The 21,476-nt window shown below is 39.0% G+C and overlaps 1 protein-coding gene, 1 non-coding gene and 1 pseudogene across 2 annotated transcripts in view; 1 reads left to right on the forward strand and 2 right to left on the reverse strand.

The window, feature by feature from the left end:
* Positions 1 to 21,476, forward strand: part of LOC112633323 (putative ankyrin repeat domain-containing protein 20A5) — a 276,236-nt gene that overhangs the window by 173,517 nt on the left and 81,243 nt on the right. The window lies entirely within an intron of this gene.
* Positions 1 to 21,476, reverse strand: part of LOC112633322 — a 243,062-nt pseudogene that overhangs the window by 13,485 nt on the left and 208,101 nt on the right.
* LOC112633843 lies at positions 8,074 to 8,179 on the reverse strand. Its single transcript, XR_003121611.1, has one exon. It is a non-coding gene; the product is annotated as a U6 spliceosomal RNA (small nuclear RNA).

The following is a 21,476-nucleotide window of genomic DNA, read 5'->3' on the forward strand; positions in this document are numbered from 1 at the left end:
ATAAGTTCGAATGTTACTATGTTTGTGCACCAACACCAAAGGTCCCATTCTGCAAGAGATGATTCTTGGAATAGGTAGTTGCATTGCTTTTATGACCTGGTTCCCTCCCTGGAGAGAAACGCTGAGGTCAAAGAGAGATCACAAGGCAGAATATAACTTTAACCTTGGTATCAGTGACTGACAATATAAAAGTGCCGATTTTCAATCACTGGCCATGACTGCTCCTTAACCATGAATCCAACTCGGGGACCATCAATGTTACATTGTTCATAATTCTATTGCTTAATAATATAATCCAATAATTGATGTTACCTTCTTTATCATGTTAGGGTGTTGTAAAAATAAAAGAACAAACAAAGCCCTAGAATTCGTTTTGGCCTCTATTTCAAAGGGAAAGATTAGTTATAAGCAAATCAAGAAGGCAGATGAACATATTTTAAAATAAGAGTATTTTAAATTTTATAGTGGGTTATGTTGAAGTTAAATATCAATTATTAAATTAGAATCTATTGATTCTTCTGTTAATAAGGTTGCTGAATTTATTACAATAAATTTTAAGAATCTATTAAAAGATTCTTTTTTTTTTTTTTTTTGAGAGGGAGTCTTGCTCTGTCACCCAGGCTGGAGTGAACTGGTATAATCTCAGCTCACTGCAAGCTCCGCCTTCCGGGTTCATGCCATTATCCTGCCTCAGCCTCCCGAGTAGCTGGGACTACAGGTGCCTGCCACCACTCCTGGCTAAGTTTTTTGTATTTTTAGTAGAGACAGGGTTTCACTGTGTTAGCCAGGATGGTCCCAATCTCCTGACCTCATGGTTCGCCTGCCTTGGCCTCTCAAAATGCTGTGATTACAGGCGTGAGCCACTGCTCCTGGCCAAAAGATTCCTGGGTGCAGCACACCAACATGGCACATGTATATGTATGTAACAAACCTGCACGTCGTGCACATGTACCCTAGAACTTAAAATATAATAATAATTTTTAAAAAGAATCTATTGATTCTCAAAGCCCAGTAAGAAAGGTAATTTCATTTGGACTACCTAATATTATTAAGGCAAAAAAACAAAATGAAACAAAACAAAAACCCCAATGTTAAACCAAAAGTTTAAATTTAAAAGTTTCCAGGCCGGGCGCGGTGGCTCAAGCCTGTAATCCCAGCACTCTGGGAGGCCGAGACAGGCGGATCACGAGGTCAGGAGATCGAGACCATCCTGGCTAACACGGTGAAACCCCGTCTCTACTAAAAAAATACAAAAAAAACTAGCCGGGCGAGGTGGCTGGCGCCTGTAGTCCCAGCTACTCGGGAGGCTGAGGCAGGAGAATAGCGTAAACCCGGGAGGCGGAGCTTGCAGTGAGCTGACATCCGGCCACTGCACTCCAGTCTGGGCGACAGAGCGGGACTCCGTCTCAAAAAAAAAAAAAAAAAGTTTCCATGCCTCTGGCTGGCCATTTTCACTTCTTTTAAGCCTTTGTGACTCTTCCTCTGATGTCAGCTTTAAGTCTCGTTCTGTTGAAAAATCCATATATTCAGTTAAAATAAACCACTTAGAACAGTTAAAAACTATAGCCGTTTAAAAATAGATTTAACACAAAGTTTCATTTTATTTCATAACTTGAGTGTTTAATCTTTCATGAAATAGTTATTTAAGAAATAATTCTCCAAACTTCAAAAAACCACTTGGGGAGATATCAGATGTCACCAGATTGAAGACGTAAAAATATGTCAAAAATTCCCTCACAAATTCATCCATGCAACAGAAATGAACAAAATCACCAGAAACAGAGCTTTAACGTCAGTAGAAACATATAAGGTGACACAGTATATTGTTCTCCACTTCCTAATAGTACCTTATAAATGATTTCCAAAACCATTGCTGACACCTTTATTAGTGTATAATGTCTTCCTAATATCTAAAATGTTTCCCTCCACTATTCAGACACATTTATTTTCATTTCTTTTTTTTTTTTTTTAAGGAGCCAGGGTGTTGCTCTGTCACCAGGCTGGAACGCAGTGGTGTGATCTCAGCTCACTGCAACCTCCGACTCCCTGGTTAAAGCGATTCTCCTGCCTTAGTCTCCTGAGTAGCTGTGATTACAGGCAAGGACCACCATACCCAGCTAAGTTTTGTATTTTTGGTAGAGATGGGGTTTCACCATTGGACAGGATGGTCTCGATCTCCTGACCCATGACCTGCCCGCCTCGGCCTCCAAAAGTGCTAGGATTTCAGGCATGAGCCACCACACCCAGCTTTATTTTCATCTTTTGAAACAATGCTACGTGAAGTCTTCCTTGATTCTGCATGTCTTCCCCCAAATAAACAGATACCTCCTTCCTTGAGGCTGCCTTCTGACTTCACTGATTTTTCTACTGCATCTTTACCATCTAAACTGTATATTATTGCTCCACATGTCTGTCCCCTCTGCTACAAGACTGCGAGGACTGTCTTGCACATCATCTTTGTAAAAACAGTCTTTATTTAACTCAGAAATGTTTTATTGAGTCCTGCTACATACATGCTAGGCATTAGGGTAAAAAAAATGAAAATAAAGCATGTCAGGGATGGCTTTTCTAGAAAACATGCTGAAGAAGAGACTTAAATATTGAGGCTAGCCAGATTAAAAGGGGTAGAGGGCAGGAAAGGGTGACAGCATGCCACGCAGCAGCAAGAGCGGGAGCAAGGCCTGAAAGAGTGAAAGTATTTGCCTACAATAGAAGGATAAGTGAGTAGGGCATTACCAGCAGCTCACTAATGCCAGAGAAAGGGCGCACAGGGAAAAGGGCTAAAGATGGAAAGTGGGGCAGAAGTCAGATTATGAAAGCCTTATGTGTAATTTTAAGATGCTTGGACATTAATGTTCAAGAGTGTTCCCGGGTATTATCTGCATTAGATATAGATCACTTAAAATGTCAAAACCAATATTCCTAGTGAGCCATTATTCATTAAGACAAGGTGACAGATAGCTCATGGGGACACAGCTGAGATGATACTATGTAGCAAACTCATAACAATTCTCATAAACATTTGGAAAGTGAATTCTATAATAAAATCATACAAATTATAATAAATCACTTAATATTTAGTTTGGGAAGGTACTTTCTAAAGTTATAGTGCATATGAATATAACTAATAGTTGTGAATTCCGAGCTGTGACAATAAAGCAAAGAAACCACATTGTGATTGAGTCAGTAATCTTTAGATGTCTATCTAGTCTTCCCATCCAGTCCGTAAATTCTAAGTATAATCCTGGTACTCACTCTCAAGTTTATGTTAAATACTAAGCTATCTAAAAAACACTCTTTCTCTTACTTCTTTTCATTATTTATATGTTGCTTTGTTTAAAGGAAGCACACAAAAATGCCCTGTTAAAGGGATTCTGTTTGGCTGTAGCCTGCAAGAGGGAAAAACACAAAGCACATTTTGCTGAAAATGATTTTTAGAAGTCAGAACTATGACATGAAGTCAAGCAGGGCACTCTAGGACTGAATTTGCTGTGCTTCCTTCATATGCTGCTTGCTCTCTTTCTTTTCTGGCAGCCGTGACTCACACAGGTCATGGAGACTATCATTCCCTAAGAAAAAAGTAACTCCAATATTCATCTTTATCTATTAAGTTTGTCTGTCCCAATTCTGTGTTCTGTGGATGCTGACTTTCGGTCACTGATGGTGATACACATGGACATTTATCAACAACTTTCAGATTCTCGGATTTTTGACAAGTCTTATTATTGAGAGTCAAACTAGTACGATGTGAGTTATAAATGCTGGTTATCCAATTACCTACTCAAAATATACTACATGAATATTCCATTAAACATGCATAGGAAAAAAATGGTCATTCCTGCTGACCTGCAGCTCTTTGCTCTTCTGCATTTACCAGAAAATTTCCTACTCCTTCCTCATGTCCAAGTTAAATACTAGTGTACGACCTGGAAACCTGTAAATCATCTGACATTTCTCTCGGTCCCCCAAGCCTTTCTCATTCAATTATCACTAAATCATATAGACTATACCTCTCTTCTGCCTCTGCTTTATATTCCCACTGCCACTGGGAACATAAACATTTACAAAATGGCTTTTATTTAAAAGAAAACCGCCAACTATTAATGTTATTTCTTCATGAAAAAAATTAAGCAAAACAAATGAAAAAGGCATAACAAAGGCCAACATATTAAAATGAGTAACTGAGATTCCTAACGTTATTTATTTCACCATGGATGGGTGAAAACCTTATAATACACTGATACTAGTCCAAGGATGTGTGACAAGCAAACTATAGTTGACTACTGCAAAAGCTTCCTTTGTCTCCGGTTTCTTTACATGGTAACCTTCCATTAGTCCCAACAAACTAGAAGCCACAGGCCAAATCCAATATGCCTTATGGCTTTGTAAATAAAGTTTTATAGGAGTTCAGTCATGTCTGTTTGCTCACATAATCATGGTGGCTTTCACTCTACAACAGCAGACAACAGCAGGGTAAGTAGATATGACAGAGACCACATAGTCTCAAATATTTCCCACCTGGTCCTTTACAGAAAAAGCTTGCTAACCTGTTTTACACTATAACCAGAATGCCTTAATACTCAAATTTAATCTTGTGACTCCCCTGCTCAAATGTCTCCAATGAGTCTCTGCAGCAAACACTGTTGGCTCCCTACCAGTAGCCATTATTCTTTCTTGCAGAAGAAACACAGTCTATTGGGATATTTATTATTTCAATCCCCCTCCTCAGCCTCAGAAAGAGAAATGTTTATTCTAAGCTAATCACATATTTGCCTTCCCATTGCCTGGCTTGGGAAAGAGCACGTAGTGTGACCCAGCCAACGAAATGTTACAGGAAGCCCCTTGCATGCTCCTAAGTTTTCTCCCTGTTTAAAAGACACATGTGAAGAAAAGCAGCCTTTGCGATGTTGTGCTGTGAGAACAAGATGTTTGGAGCTGTTGCGGATTAGCCAACCATGAAAGGAGACATGAATAAAACACGGCCAACGGCACAGCTGAAAGAGGGTAAAGTGAGATCCTTAGGAAATCACTGAGCAAACACAACAACTCTGGTTCCTACTGTTTTGGCCCCTGCTCATCTAGTATTTGCAGTCCAAAGCATTCTACCGGGTAAATTTCCCATGGCCCACAGGGTAAGACCTACTCATTTCTGTAGTATTAAGAAGTCTATCATAAACTTGCCTTAGCTAAGTATTCACCACATTCCCAACCTCTCATATCTCACATTTTTGGTGCTAGCAAAAGTGAACTCCTCAGAAACCCTGCCATGCTCACTCAAACATCTTGTCTTCTGCACTTGCTGCTCTTCCTCCCAAACAGGCAATCTCGTTAGATGTTCCTTCTGGCAAACACACAATCTCACTACATGTTCCTCCTGCCAAATATCATTCTTCTGCTTCTTTTCCTGAAAAATTGTTCTCACTCTGCATGCTTACCTTAAATCATACCTCCTTTCTTTTTAAAGCTTTCATTCCTCATCACATATGTCTGGCACATAATCAATATAGCATATAATAAATCATAATTATAGGCTTCCAGTGGGCATCTAGCACACAGTAAGCACTGATTAACGTAGCATAGTAAAAAAAATGACAATGATAATAACAAGCTCCTGTCTGTATTTTTAATAAGTTGTATTCTGTAGGATTAGAAAAATGCTTAGTATCTAAAATACATTTAATAGTTATTTGTTAAGTGGACAAGTGAAAACATAAATAGAAATGTTTTCGTTGTAAATTCTGTTGAAAAAGCACAGAAATGAATTGGAGACAGCTCTATTATGAGCACCTTAAAGATCAAAACTACATCTATTTCATCTTTGTCTCCTGCAACTTACAAAACCTAACTTACAGAAACTCTTTGATAAATAGATGGCTAAATTAAAGGTGTCCTCATACTGTTTGGATTATACAAAGTATTAAGTGTCCACAGCCAGGTAGCATACTAGCATTTTTGTTAGTGTGAAATATTTTTCTACTTTTATTATAATCTACTGAGCCTAGAGTTGGGCAATTTGTATATTTATTATGACAATCTTTAGGGAAATGGTAGCAGAGCCTCTTTTTCTAACAAAATTACTGTTATCACCACAATTAACCAGCAGGTAGAAGAACACATCTTGTTCCAACAAAGTAACTATATCTGTTTCCAACTTCAAATTAGGAGGAATGAAGTCAGTAATAGTGAGACTTTCTTGGGACAAACATATGTAACATGACTTGTGCTTCACTGTTCTTTCGTCATCAAAAATTCCTTACTTTTACTTTTTTATCTATGGTAGGACCACCCAGAGCAGGGGTCCACAACTCCCAGGCCACAGACTACCAGTCCATGGACTATTATGAACCACACCACACAGGAGGAGGTGAGCAGCAGACAAACCAGGGAAGCTTTACCTGTACTTAAAGTCATACCCCATGGCTCATATTACTGCCTGAACTCTGCCTCCAGTCAGATCAGTGATAGCATTAGATACTCACTGGAGCATGAACCGTGTTGTGAACTGCCCATCTGAGGGATCTAGGTTGTGTGCTTCATATGAGAATCTAATGCCTGATGATCTGTCACTTTCTCACATTGTTCTGCCCCCACATGAGCCCATCTAGTTGCAGAAAAATAAGCTAAGAGCTTCCACAGATTCTACATGATGGTAAGTTGTATAATTATTTCATTATATATTACAATGTAATCTAATATAAATAAAGTAGCACAATAAATGTAACATGATTGAATAATCCTGAAACCATCCCCACCTTCCCCCAGCCCATGGAAAGATTCTCTTCCACAAAACCGGTCCCTGGTGCCACAAAGTTTGTGGACAACTGACCTAAAGTAATTCACTACCACAAGTCTTACCTGGATTGCTGTTTTCAGAAGAGATTTTTAGCATCTGTTTTTCTTTGTTGTCAGAAAGCAATTCACAAATTCTATGTATAAAAATGTAATAAACCAAATTACTATTTTAATATTGACATAAAAAATACCTACCAAATGTAAAATTCTTAAGAGTATTTCAAACAGTATTATAATATCAGAACTTAACAGTATTATCCCATCCACTTACGAGTACATTCTACCAACTTCTCTTTAAGTTTCTAATTAAAGTAGAAAAAAAAATAAGGTGAAATGCTCATAAATCGAGGGCACTGTGACCCAGTAAATTAGCTTGTATTAGCATGACATAATAGAAAGTGTCCCAACTCTGCTTAAGTCCTGGCTCCATAATGACCAGCTATTTGTTCTTGGACAACTTGCTTCTCTTAGGCTCAATGTCTTCTTCAACACAGTGAGGGCTTTGCTGCCTTATTTCACTAGGATGTTATAATGATTTAACAAGGTAACATTTTTAAATGCTCAGAGAAATAGTAAAGCAATGGAATAATCTGTTCCTAAACTTTATGACTAAAATTATCTTGGAATCCCAAATAAAACCCTATGTGTATTTTGTTCATAGGTTCTAATATGCAAATGTTGTAGTTTTCAGAAAATGTTATTAAGTCCTAATTTTGCTTCTTAGTTGTCCTACTCCTTATGGCTTATAATTCAGGGCATCTCAATGATGTCATAATTTATAACCAAATTTACTCATAAATATCTCATTAAAGTAGATAATGTGATTGTCCACTATTACGAAGTTGATCAATCACACCAAGGGCTGAAGAACCAATGGATGCTAAAACCTGGCTTGGACCAATGATCCTTTTCTACAGACTCAAACTATGAGCCAGCAGATGTTTGTTAGGATAATGGTTTATATTGATATTCAATTCTAGCTGACATGGAGACCAAAACTCTACCTTTATTTTTTTTAGTTTTCATGTAGAAGTTGCAAGTTGACATTCTCTAATTTTTGACATACAATATATTTTGCACTAACAATATATTTGACTAACAATATATTTTGCACCAAATACGTTATTCAGCTCTAAATCATCTCATAGACCATCTTACATGACTATTTTTGCAGTGCAAATCACAATTTCAATATTATGGTGGCACCCATTTTTTGCTTTGATTCACACTGTTTCCTTAGAGCTAGTCAGCAAATAGTCAAATGACCTTCCAGTGACTGCACAAAATATGGAACGCTTCAAAAATTTGTGCTGCCTCCTTACACATAAGCCATGCTAATTTTCTCTGTATTGTTCCAATTTTAGGTATGTGCTGCTGAAGCAAGCACCAAGTCCTACTTTTACACATGATTAGTGATGAGTCATGGACAAGGCTTGGCCCTATTAAGTCCAACTAACCTACTTGAGAGTCTGAGAATTCTCTTCAATGGCTTCCTGCGAGGTAGAATTTGAAAATATTTTAAAATCTTGAGCTAGAGATGGAAGTAGCTTGGATGATTTTCATTATCATGTAAATCAGATCACTCAAGGGCCGACCACAACTGGGAGCCACTGCTCGGAGAAGGTTCATATGGGACTTTCTACTGCCTAAGGTTCTCTACAGGATATACAGGTGCCGCACAGTACAGATCTGGTAGCAAAGAAGAAGAAACAAACACTGATCTCCTTCTGCCACATTATTTGAACCCCTCTGACCCTTTAGAACAAGCCCAATTAATATCTGCCAGAGAAAAGACCAACAACGGCCTCAAAGGATCTCGTACCATGAAGGTCTCAGCTAATTCTTGGCTAAGATGTGCTTTCCACATTAGGTTCTGAATATGGGGGGAAGTGTCAATTTGCTCACTTTGTCTGCAGATCAAGTCAGGATGCCCAGCTGCCAGAGCAGGGTGCTGGTGCTTTGGGAACAATGGCCGAGCATATAAGCATAGGTATGGGAACTGAAAAACGTTGTAACTTCAAAGTCACTGTATGACTCGCCATGAAGACTTGAGGAATCTGAATCAGTAAGGGCATCTTGGTGTCAAAGGTCAACCATTACCAGGAAGCAGGACCAGTTTGAGTGGCAACAATGCAGCAACAGAAACAATAGGATACAACAAAATGATTGGAATGTTCGTTTTTTCTCCTCCTTCTGACTTGATAAAAGGGACTGTCTTCCTTGGATTTAGTGGGCCCCTTCAGTTATTGAAAAATTCAAGGAGTATGTAGGAGATAGTCTCCAGAAGACAGTATAAGACTTTCTGCTAAACTGGACATTTCAAGACCCCAATAACTAATCTGAAAAATCAAAGATGTGACACTATTTTTTATCCCATGCATAGGTGTTATACTTGGATGAAATGAACAATGCTGAGATCGCTAAGGATAAAGGTCTCAGAAGTCCTGAGATAATTCTGCACCCATTGGTACTTCTAACTTGTCTTGCTTTTGGTCTGATTTCTGGCTGATGCAGGGGACTAACTGACTGCTACTCTAAAACTACCTGAACCAAACTATGACATCTCACTTGATATGTAAGACACAATTGTTACAATTATTTTAAACCTCAATTTAGCATTAACTCACCTTTTAATGTAAACACTTACACATTATGATGACTAGAAACAGCATAGTCTCTGGCCGTCTGTCCAGATAGATCTTTAGAAGAGACATCAATATTTTGCTCAAGTAGAAGGCTGACTATACTTGCTGATCCACAACGTGCAGCAAGTATGAGAGCATTTCTAAAATGACAGAGATAATTTCTCCCTTAGGAACTGTAATAAACTTATTTTAAAAGCTAATTTGATATACTTTACCAATTTAACATCTTGCCTGTCCATGCAGAATGAAACATTTACATGCGCTAAATAAGACATAAGCATCTTGGGTGCTCAAGAGTTCATCTTTGTAAAATACAACCAAGGTTAAAATTAAAAGGAAGGGACAAAAAGGAAACCTCTTATCTCAGTGGGGTATTGCATAGTAGAAGCTACTAATTTAAAATCCTTTGATGGGCAAGAAACAATGCTAGGGCCACTTATCTGAAGTAGACAAAGATTTAAGCGAAGATTTCATCACAGCTTCCCTAGACTGATATGCTGTAATAGAAAATCAGCCAGGGGGTAAGACAAATAAGAGCTTTCTGCATGCTGAAAGCAGTAATATTAGTAATAATGGTAAGAGTATTAGTCATAGGAGTTTCAGTTAGTGATGCCAATAAGCATGTGCTAGGCACTGAATTAAATGCCATATGTATCTTTCTTACTTATGCAAGCCAACTTGTAGGATATATTCTCCTACTTTTCACATATGACAACATATTGGTTGGTAAATAACGTTCCCAAGGTCACACACCTAGCAAGTAAGGAAGTTAGGAATTAAACCCAGTCTCGTGTGAATCCAAAGCCTAGCTCTTTTCTCTTTATCACCCACCTACGGCTTGCCTTCATTAAAGGAAAAGTATATCCACTTAAAACTATCTTTACTCCCTCTCTCCAAACCAATTAAAAAAAAACCATCAAAATACACTGGATATAAAAAATGACAAAATCTGCTGAAACCATAGTATGTGGGAATAGCAATTAATTGTCATGTAGGGATAAGTTAACATTAATATTCTTCAAAGAAAGCAACTTAAAGCAGAGTCATTAAAAAGACAAAAGGATTTTCAACTCCTTATTTATGTTTAATATAGCATATTTAGTAGAAAAGCATATAAGACACAGAGGTTAAAAACTACTAGAAAGGGTTAAGAAGTTCAATACTGAGTCATAAAGTAAACTGAAAGTTAAATTTCAAACTTCATAAAATTAATATGAAATCCCTTTAGCTAACATAAGATCATGTAACCAAAAACGTCATACAACAAATAACATCAGTCAATATAATAAGATAACTCCTACTAAAACTGTTCTTCATGTTGTCCAGTCCAAATAACTGCTTTTCTATTTAACTGATTTGTGTTGATACTGATCACTATGTCCCAATAACTATAACTTAATCTTATTATTATTAATGACTTGAGTGACTATGAATCTAGAACAACACACAGATTAAAAGAAATAACTGTACCTTCCATATCTGTCAAGTGCATTTAAATTAGCTTTTTTCTTGATTAAAAATTTCACCACTTGATGTTTTTGTCCATGTACGCCAAGCAAAAGTGGTGTGAGGCCATGCTGTAAAACAATATAAAACAAAAACAATATGTAATTCAAAAAATTACGTATTTCTCAAATAAATTGGAAACTTTATATAAGATCCCACAGACTTAAACTCATAGAAAGTAAATCAAATGTAGCTGCTTCCATCTCACTCTTCTGTGCTTTCCCACGTGCTGCTGCTTCCCTTGGAAACACCCCTTCGCTGCCTGACCACATCAACTCTGATCATCTCAAAAACTCACTTTCAACATTTATTGCTTCCAAGACTCTTTGCTTCTAACCCAGCATTTGGCATGGCACTTTTGGATGATGATTTTTTTTTCCATTTAAATAAAGAGCTTCTTGAGGGCAGGGGCTGTATCTTTTATCTCTGTATTATCCAACCCTAATACAAAATTGTTTTGTATAAAGCAAGAATTTGAATGTAAAATATTCCTTTCGTTTCACATTTTACCAAAAGTTCAAGCTCCAATGCGCAAGCAAAATTGCTATTTAATACTCATACTGCCCATTTCAAGAATTTTTCCAACATTTATTCATTTAAAGTATATTTGTATTTAATTTTTCCAGATTGTTAACTAAATAATCAGTTCACAGGATTACTGAAACTAACAGAATTCCTATCTGTATTCTTAATAACTCCATGGTTTTTGGTGTTTACACCTGCCATCCTGATTATGTCAAAGCTCTACAAACTTAAGAGAGATACTGGACAGTCCATAATACAGCTTCAATTGACAAAAAAGTTTTAGAATTTGCTACAATTCTACTTGAGAAAACTCTGCTCTTAACGACTTACTGACCTAAGCACTTGAAGAATTGAACAAAGAGACACAAAATCCTGAGTGGGCCATCCTCTACTTACAGAGAGACTACTCACTGCAAATTTCTAAAGACGTTCTGAATGGCAGTGAATAACTGATGTAGAAAGGAAAAGGTATTATTCCGTAAGCTGATAGATAGTGCCAATAATATTCATTTTAATGTCTCAACCACAAGGTAAGACAGATGAGGCCAGGAGTGGTGGCTCATGCCCATAATCCTAGCATTTTGGGAGGCTGAGGTAGGTGATTTGCTTGAGTCCAGGAGTTCAACATCAGCCTGAGAAACACAGCAAAAACCTCATCTTTACCAAAAAAAAAAAAATACAGAAACAGAATTTGGAGGACCACCTGAGCTGAGGGAGGTCAAGGCTGTGGTGAGCTGTGATTGCATCACTGCACTCCAGCCTAGGGAAGAGAGTGAGACCCCATCTCAAAAACAAAAACAAAAGTTAATGTTATTGGAAAGGAAAGATTTAAAGGAATTAGCACATATCCAACTCCAAGTCTTCCAGAAATATCTTAAGTTTCTGAGATATAAGAATTTACATATTACACTTGTGTTTTCAGTGGTTCTTAAGCAGGAGGGTATCCAGATTTTGAGAAATTTGTTGTTGTTGTTGTTGTTAGAAACGGGGTCTCATTATGTTGACCAGGCTAGACTCGACCTCCTGAGCTCAAGCAATCCTCCCACCTCAGCCTCCCTAACAGCTGGGACCGTAGCCATGCACCACCATGCTTGGCTTCAAGGAAACATTTTTAAATGTACAAATATAGGATTTATTAGATGTGCTCTATCAAAATCTTCAGGGGAAAGCCTAGACTTGCGGATTATTTAAAAATTTTCCTGAGGTAATTGGAATGCACAACTCTAGGTGGAAGCTAGTGCAACAGACAATTACTTCAGTCTCATCTGTCATTCACATAACCAATTCCCTTTATCATTTGAGTATTTGGCCAAAAAGAGGAAAGAGTAGGAGAGACACTCATTTGCTGAAAATGTCACATAATTTTCCCTGGTAAGAGTAGAAAAAAGTCTAGTAAACTCAAAATCCAACCTGATCTTGTTACTTACAAACCCTTTATCTCCCACCTTCCCATCAAGATATTCGAGAGTTGAAAGCAGAGTTGAGAGTCTAACTGGCCCTTTCTACCAGAATAGGACAGTAAGTTGGTTAATTACTTGTTATTCCTTCTGTTCAAGGGTTTCCTATTACATTACCACCTATTCACTGCCAATCTGGTTCCTCAGAGGCCTCCTAAAATTGGTATCTAGGCAGTTTACGACCTACTAACTCCCTTTCCCAAACAGAAAACTGTCATTCCCTAAAATGGAAAAGAACCTTGTCTCATCATACAAAGGAAACAAATGAATGAACAACAACAAAACCTATTTCCAGGGCAAATTTTGTCATTTTACATTCATTAGAGGAAAAAAAAAACCTGGCAGGGAAAAAATGAAAAAAAAAAAAAAAAGTATTACCTTTTACAAATTCAGTGTTTTCTAAAAAAGTATTAATCACAAGTGCATTAAAAAACTGTGCCCTCAATGCAATCCCTCCCCCCTCCCCCCTCCCCATGATAGGCCCCGGTGTGTGATGTTCCCCTTCCTGAGTCCAAGTGATCTGATTGTTCAGTTCCCACCTATGAGTGAGAACATGCGGTGTTTGGTTTTCTGTTCTTGTGATAGTTTGCTAAGAATGATGGATTCCAGCTGCATCCACTTACAGTATAATAATAATAAATAAATTAAAAAAAAAAAAACTGTGCCCTCTAATGCTTCCTTAAAAGTAACAATATTTAAAATAAAGTCTTAGATAATTAAGTCATTTCAGAATATTTTCATTCAGGTTATGCTTGAGCTTCTAAATATGGAAAACTGGCCCTTACACAGATCAATGATAAAACGAATGCATTTCAGTATTTTGAAGATAAAATTGGTAGATCTATACCTTGTTTTTTGATTCAATATCAGCACCATATAAAAGCAGTGCTGTGGCCGTTAATTTATCTTCATTGTAGATAGCATAGTGCAGAGCAGTATTTCCATACTCATCTGGAATATTTGGATCAGTGCCATGTTCTAGAAACATTAATGTACATTCATCTTCTTGGCATTGTACAGCCTGTCAGTATTAGACCAAAAACAAATTATAAATCCTAGGAATTCAAAATAAACATTCCACAGGTTTCACCAACTAGTTACATTTAAATGAGAAAACTCATTTTTATGCTATGTATTGAAATCAAAGCCATCTCACGCTAATAGAGTTGACTACTGCATACCTTGATCAGAGCTGTCCTCTTTTTGTTGTCAAGGAGATTAAGTTGACATCGCCTGTCCAGCAGGATTTTTACTACTTCTGAATTCCCACTGGCAGAGGCCAAATGTAGAGCAGTCCTATGAGAGTGAGAAGACTTTTTAGGAAATTGTAGTGTGCTCTAGTCACATCAATGATTCATGTAATTGCAAACACTGAATAGCCTGCTATTACTCTGCCTTCAAAACAAACTTAATTTTCCTTTTAAGAAAGCACACTGCTTATTACCTCTCATGACTCACTGTATTAATGAAAGAGCAGCCTATTTGAATAGAAAGAGCAGAGCCCTTGGATGACATTCAACTTGGGCTGGAATCCTACTTGAAGTTCTGTCACTTCCCAGCTGTTGCTTAGCCTTTTGGGGTCTCAATTTCCTCATCAATAAAATGGGAATGAAAATAGTGGATTTTTCAGAGGAAACCACTGTAATGCTTAACAAAGACTCTACACAAAATATACAGAATTGTTCCTAACACAAATAACAGCTCAGTAACTGTAAGATATTATAATTTTTACTAATACCACTAAAGACAACATTTGAATTAGTGAGATGATACAATTATACCTACACTTTCAGGTATTATTTTTATAGATTATACTTTAAGTTCTAGGGTACATGTGCACAACGTGCAAGGTTGTTACATATGTATACAAGTGCCATGTTGGTGTGCTGCAACCATTAACTCGTCACTTACATTACATATATCTCCTAACGCTATCTCTCCCCGCTCTCCCACCCCAAGACAGTCCCCAGTGTGTGATGTTCCCCTTCCTGTGTCCAAGTTTTCTCATTGTTTAATTCCCACCTATGAGAGAGAATACGCGGTGCTTGGTTTTTTTGTCCTAAAGGATCTAGAACTAGAAATACCATTTGACCCAGATATCCCATTACTGGGTATATACCCGAAGGATTATAAATAATGCTGCTAAAAAGACACATGCACACATATGTTCACTGCAGCACTATTCACAATAGCAAAGACTTGGAACCAACCCAAATGTCTATCAATGATAGACTGGATTAAGAAAATGTGGCACATATACACCATGGAATACCTTCAGGTATGTTTCAAAGATTACTGATAACGTTGTATTTTAGTGATTCTAAGATGATTATTGTCTCCATGTTTTAACATTTCTTACACTGAAATACCACTTATAATTCATGATTTACTATAACTATAATTGGCAGTATTTAAATAATTCTCTTATTGAGACATACAATAATGGGACATCATACAATCCTTGGTGCCTTACATTAAGTAGAATATGTTATAATATAATAGGTCTGGGGCAGTTCCAGTCAGATGACTAGCATTTAGCTAAATTTTAATTCTTAAAAAGAACTATGGAATAAGACAGCTGAGGTGAAAACAAAAACAAATTTCTAAAATAATCTATTTCTTAATTTGGTTTTCAAAACTTTAAGCCAAAGAAAACTTAAAATTCAAATGAATAGCATGGACTCATTTTTTTCAATACTTAGATTTATACAATGTATGTACATCAGATATTTCCAATCATTCATATTAGGATTTAAGACTTATAATTTTTCTCCTTTTAAAATGGATTTATGAAACTATTTGTGGAGCTTTTCTCAATGGTTACATTCAGGAGTACAGGTGCATGATGTGCAGGCTTGTTACATAGGTAAACGTGTGCCAAGGCAGTTGGTTGCATAGATTATTTCGTTACGCAGGTGTTAAGCCCGGTACCCGTTAGTTGTATTTCCAGCTTGTTTCCCTCCTCCCACCCTCTACCATCTGATAGGCCCCAGTGTGTGGTGCTTCCCTCTAGGTGTCTATGCATTCTCATCATTTAGCTCCCACCTATAAGTGAGACCATCCAGTATTTTGTTTTCTGTTCCTGTATTAGTTTGCTAAGGATAATGGCCTTCAACACCATCCATGTCCCTGCAAAAGACATGCTCTCATTCTTTCTTTTATGACTGCATAGTATTCCAGGCTGTTTGTGTACCACATTTTAGTTCTTAAAAGTACTAAAACAGTCTTTACCCAAGACTTATACATTTTCAAAAGGATAGTTAAGGGTTATCTTTTACTATTGTCTACCTTCAGAAATGCTTTTGTTTGAAAGGAGGGAGGAAAAGCTTCAATTGAGATTAAGTCCTAATGTCCCAATTTTAAATCTCTCAGCTTGCTCAGGCTGAGCAGGTAAACATGAAGTTTTCAAAGATGGAAGGATCCTGAGAGATAGTAGAATATGCTTGCCACATAATAGGCGTCTAGTTTATGTTTGATGGCTAAATGTGTTGAAAGAATGGATAAACACAGCTTAGGAGTTCAATATTTTTAAAGAAAACTCCTTTTGAGTACAACAATACATTTGAAATAGTAATGATCATTTACATTTGCTATTTTAGTTTTCATAAATAAACTAATCCATACTTTTTACAAATGTTTGTCTATATATAATGAAAAGACAATTATATAATAAAATGTATATACAATAAAATCTACAGCAACAGGTAAACAGAATCCCTCTACTTCTGAAGAGGGTAAAAGTTCACAGAAGACAGTCATCCACAGGAATAAAAATAAATAGTAGAATTTGAGAAATTATTTGTATCTGTTCAAGTAGCATATTCTTTCTCTTCCCAAGGATTATTTCATTATTAATGAAACTTAACTAAAACTTTTCAGATGTTCATTGCATAAATCACAGATAAGAGAAAGGGAAAAACTTCACTTACAAATCCCCAGAAATATGTTTGATTATATTTTCTACATATTTTCAGGTAACACAAGAGAGATTCTGTTTGTGTAGGTGTATAACAAACTGATTTTTTCTCTCCTGATATAGCAAAGCACATCTTTGCATGTCAACATATATCTATATCTACTGACACTCTCAATGGTTACAAATTATTCCATCCTATGGATGCACTGAAATTCATTCACAAAATCTTTACATGAGTTCTTCTCAATACACTGCTATTTTAAGCAATACTAAGAAAAACAGATGTGTCTGTTTCATATAGATATTTCAGTATAATGGAATTGATGGGTAAAAGGCATTTTAAAAATGTTGTTCTTACCATCATAGTGTCTATTTGAAAAGTTGCAGCAACTTAAACTTTCAGCAACTATATAAGTACCACTGTTTCTCACCCTCACAAACTTTGTGGATAGAAAACAGTATTTCATTCCTTTTTATTTATTTATTTATTTGAGATGGAGTGTCACCCCATCACCCAGGCTGGAGTGTAGTGGTGCAGTCTCAGCTCACTGCAACCTCCGCCTCCCTGGTTCAAGCAATTCTCCTGCCTCAGCCTCCTGAGTAGCGGGGATTACATGTACATGCCACCATGCCCAGCTAACTTTTTGTATTTTTAGTAGAAATGGGGGTTCACCATGCTGGCCGGACTTATCTCAAACTCCTGACCTCATGATCCACCTACCTTGGCCTCCCAAACTGCTGGGATTACAGGCGTGAGCCACCACAACTGGCCTTTCATTGCTCTTCTAAATTAAATAGAAATCAGTACTTCATTCCTCTTCTAAAATTCCTTCTCTTACCAGGAACACTACATTTTCCTATGTGCACAGGTCACTGGTAGATATGCAAAAAAGTACATTGCCTAAGTTTAAATTGAGCTTATTTTATTATATCTGCATATATATGCCAGGTTCAGTGGCTCATGCCTGTAATCTCAGTATTTTGGGAGGCCGAGATGGGTGGATCACAAGGACAGGAGTTCAAGACCAGCCTGGTCAAGATGGTGAAATCTCGTCTCTATTAAAAATACAAAAAATTAGCCGGGTGTGGTGGCGGGCACCTGTAATCCCAGCTGAGGCAGAGAATTGCTTGAACCCGGGAGGCAGAGGTTGCTGTGAGCCGATATTGTGCCACTGCACTCCTGCCTGGGCAACAGAGTGAGAGTCTGTCTGAGATAAATAAATAAATAAATAAATAAATAAATAAATAAATAAATGAACAATTTGCATATATAAATAAGCATTTGTGTTTTCTTCTGGTACTTTTCTCCTTTTGTATATTTAAAATTTTTAATCTATATTCCAGGAATTTATTTTTGTGATATAAAAATCCAGCTAGTTTTCTCCAAACAGCATCCATTTCATTTATGAATAATTCATCTTGTTTTACCAATATGAAACATCACCATGAACAAGTGCTAAATTCTTACATATATTTGGGTATTTCTGGATTTCCTACTCTGTACTATTCATTGATGTCTTTTTAGTTGTTAGTGAACAATTTGTGGAAATAGCACATAAACATTTTGATATCTGGAAAAGCAAGTCTTTTTCCATTCTGTTACAAAAAATTAATTTATCACCATAAAATGCAGCATGTGCAATTTAAAAACGCTAAAACTTTCCTATTTTTATTTGATTTATGTAAAAGTGATAAACACAGAAAAAGCTCACATCTTAAGAAAAACGAATCTTCCTATTCAAGGGCATGAACCATACTTTCCATTTCAGTTTCCTTGTAAGGTTCCTCAGTAAAGGACATATTTACATAGGGTACATCGATATAAAATCCACATTGGATTTTATTTGAAAAATATTTAGCCCAGAAGTGGATATATTATGGGACTTAGTTCTCAAATACACCTTTCTATAATGTATAGAACATTGTTTTAAAATGTGTACATTAAAAATAATCTGCTGCATCGACTTAATTTTGCGAGTTAAGTCACTTTAAAACAGTCTATTAGGGAAATTCTATAATTCTATGAGGGAAATTATAATCGGATAGGAAATCAGCTAAAGTTTTGTTTCTGTGTTGCTGTTCATAAAGGGCCTGTGCCCTGACCTCTCTGAGGTTTCCACACCCATGGTAGTGTGGGGCCTGGGGAGGAAGAGAAAGCCTGGCCCCCGATCCCCACACCAGGAGGGTATGTCCCCATCATCCCCCCATGTCCCGCCTCCTCCCAGCCCAGGCCCGGTTACCTCTTTTGCTTGTCTGCCTTGTTCACGTCAGTGTCCCTGAGCATGACCATGAGATCCTTTCTGGGGACTTTACCCCATCAGGCAGCTCTGTGGAGCTTGTCCAGATCTTCTCCGTGGACGTGGTACCTGGGTTGCATGAAGGCGCTGTCGTCCTAGTCTTCCCAAACGCCCACGTTGCTCTTGCCGCTTCCCCTGCAGCGGGGGAAGCAGTGGCATCACCACTTGCCCATCTTCCTCCTGAGCATCTTCACAGCGGAGTCGTCCTGTTCTCCAGAAGTGCCCACATTGCTCTTGCCGCTCCCCCTGCAGCAGGGGAAGCAGTGGCAGCACCACTTGCCCATCTTGCTCCTGAGACCAAATGGCTTCTTCAGAGCGAAGGCAGCCGGCATTGAACAAACCTCAGTCACCATCTGCTTTGAACAGCCAGGGAAGGCCTGTAGTAGCGAGCAGATCGCGGTCTACTAACCAGTTTCACCAACTAGCAGGAAACTCTGGGTTTCCGATCTGTTTGAAGAGAAAGGTCAATCCCAGCCAAAACCTGCCAGCCCCAGCAGGGGAGCCCAGCCCACCCCACCCAGGGAAAACCCACACCCACCCGGGGAAAGCCCACGCCCACCCGGGGTGATCCCACTCCCACCCCAGGAAGGGCCAACACCCCCCCCCCCAAAGGAAACACCCAACCCAGCCAAGGGAATGCCAAACCCAGCAAAGAAAAGGTCAAGCCCAGCAAAGGAACGCGAGGGAGGAAACTTCAATTCGGGCTAGAAACACTAAGCAAAGCGACTAACGCCGAGCCAAGCAAGGAACGCCAAGCTAAGCTAGGAACGCAAAGCCAAGCCTAGCTGGTTATAGGCAAGCCAAGCCGTTATGCACTTGCGGCGTGCGCGTGCGGCATGCGGCGTGCGCGCCTCAGGCGGTGTCATTGCAGGTGGCGCAGTGGCCGATGTGTGCAACCCGCCTGCGCAAGTCTTGGCGCCACAAATGTCAGTGACAGACTTGCATTACTGGCAAACTTCATGGGAGTTGGCCAGATTTCAGGCCGTTGAGGAGAGGCCTCCGGTGGGAAAAAGCCTCTTGAAGCAGGACTGGGGCTAATGCGCCTGGAACTTGAGGATGCTGACAGCTTCCTCTGAAGAAAGCTCCCAAGACGCTAGTGGTGGTGCTGTTGCTGGTGGCCCTGGCTGCAGCTCAGAGCTCGGGCTGGCAGAGATGGATGCAAATGGCCTCAAAATCTCCACGCACAAGAAGCCCACGGAGCCCAGGGCCTGACTGAGGTGCCTTCCACACCTGCTCCTCCTTGGTCCCAGAACACAGGGCCATCAGCGACGGGGCACTCAGGGCCACAGAATCAGGGCTGGACGGCTAGCTCCTGCTCTGGTGCGCCCTGCCTGGTGTCCAGGCCAGGGCCAACAGCTGTGGGGCTTCTGGCTTGGGGTGCTTCACTTCACTGGCATGCAGTAGGGTTGAGGTTCAGGCCACTGTCTCCAGGCCTGCAAGAGGGGGCTTGGAGGAGCACCTACCGCTGATTGGGAGATGCAGGAAGGCACCCCCATGTGCAGATCCTGGGAACAGGACACTGCCAGCACCAGGGAGCCACACCCGGGCCTCCCTGGCAGCCTCTGAGCTGGACCCAGGCAGTGGCACCTCAACCCTCCTACTGGGACCCTCCTGCTGTGCAGGCTTATGAAGCCAGGCTTCAGGCTGCTTCACCCATACCGCAGGTGCTTTGGTGTGGGAGGAAAAATGGATTCTGGCTGGGCCCGGTGGCTCACGCCTGTAATCCCAGCACTTTGGGAAGTGGAGGTGGACAGATCATGAGGTCGGGAGATGAAGACCATCCTGGCTAACAAGGTGAAACCTCGTCTCTACTAAAAATATGAAAAATTACCGGGCATGGTGGCAGGCGCCTGTAATCCCACCTACTGGGGAGGCTGAGGCATGAGAATGGTGTGAACCCAGGAGGTGGAGGTTGCAGTGAGCCGAGATCGAATCACTGACACTCCAGCCTGGGTGACAAAAAAAGAGAGAGAGAGAAAGTCGGTTCTAAGCCTGGGACACCGACTTGCTCTTGCTAACAAAAGCAGACGGGAAGCCAATTTTTAAAAAAAGTTTTTATTTCAGCGGGATGAATGCCTAGGTGTGCAGTTACTGGAGTAAACTTCACTGGGGCATGCTGTGTAATTCTTGGTGTATATTGCTGAGTTCTACTGCTAATGTTGTTAAGACTTAGTCTATCTATGTTCAAGAGAATTACCAGACTATACTGTCTATACTTTTTTATACTGTCTATTTTGATATCAGAGTAATGTTAGCTTCATAAAAATGAATTGGGAAAGATTCTCTATTTTCAGAAAAGATTGTGTGTATTGTTGTCAATTCTTTAAGCAGCAAGTAA

This window comes from Theropithecus gelada, chromosome 10, assembly GCF_003255815.1.
Source record: "Theropithecus gelada isolate Dixy chromosome 10, Tgel_1.0, whole genome shotgun sequence".
NCBI lineage: Eukaryota > Metazoa > Chordata > Mammalia > Primates > Cercopithecidae > Theropithecus > Theropithecus gelada.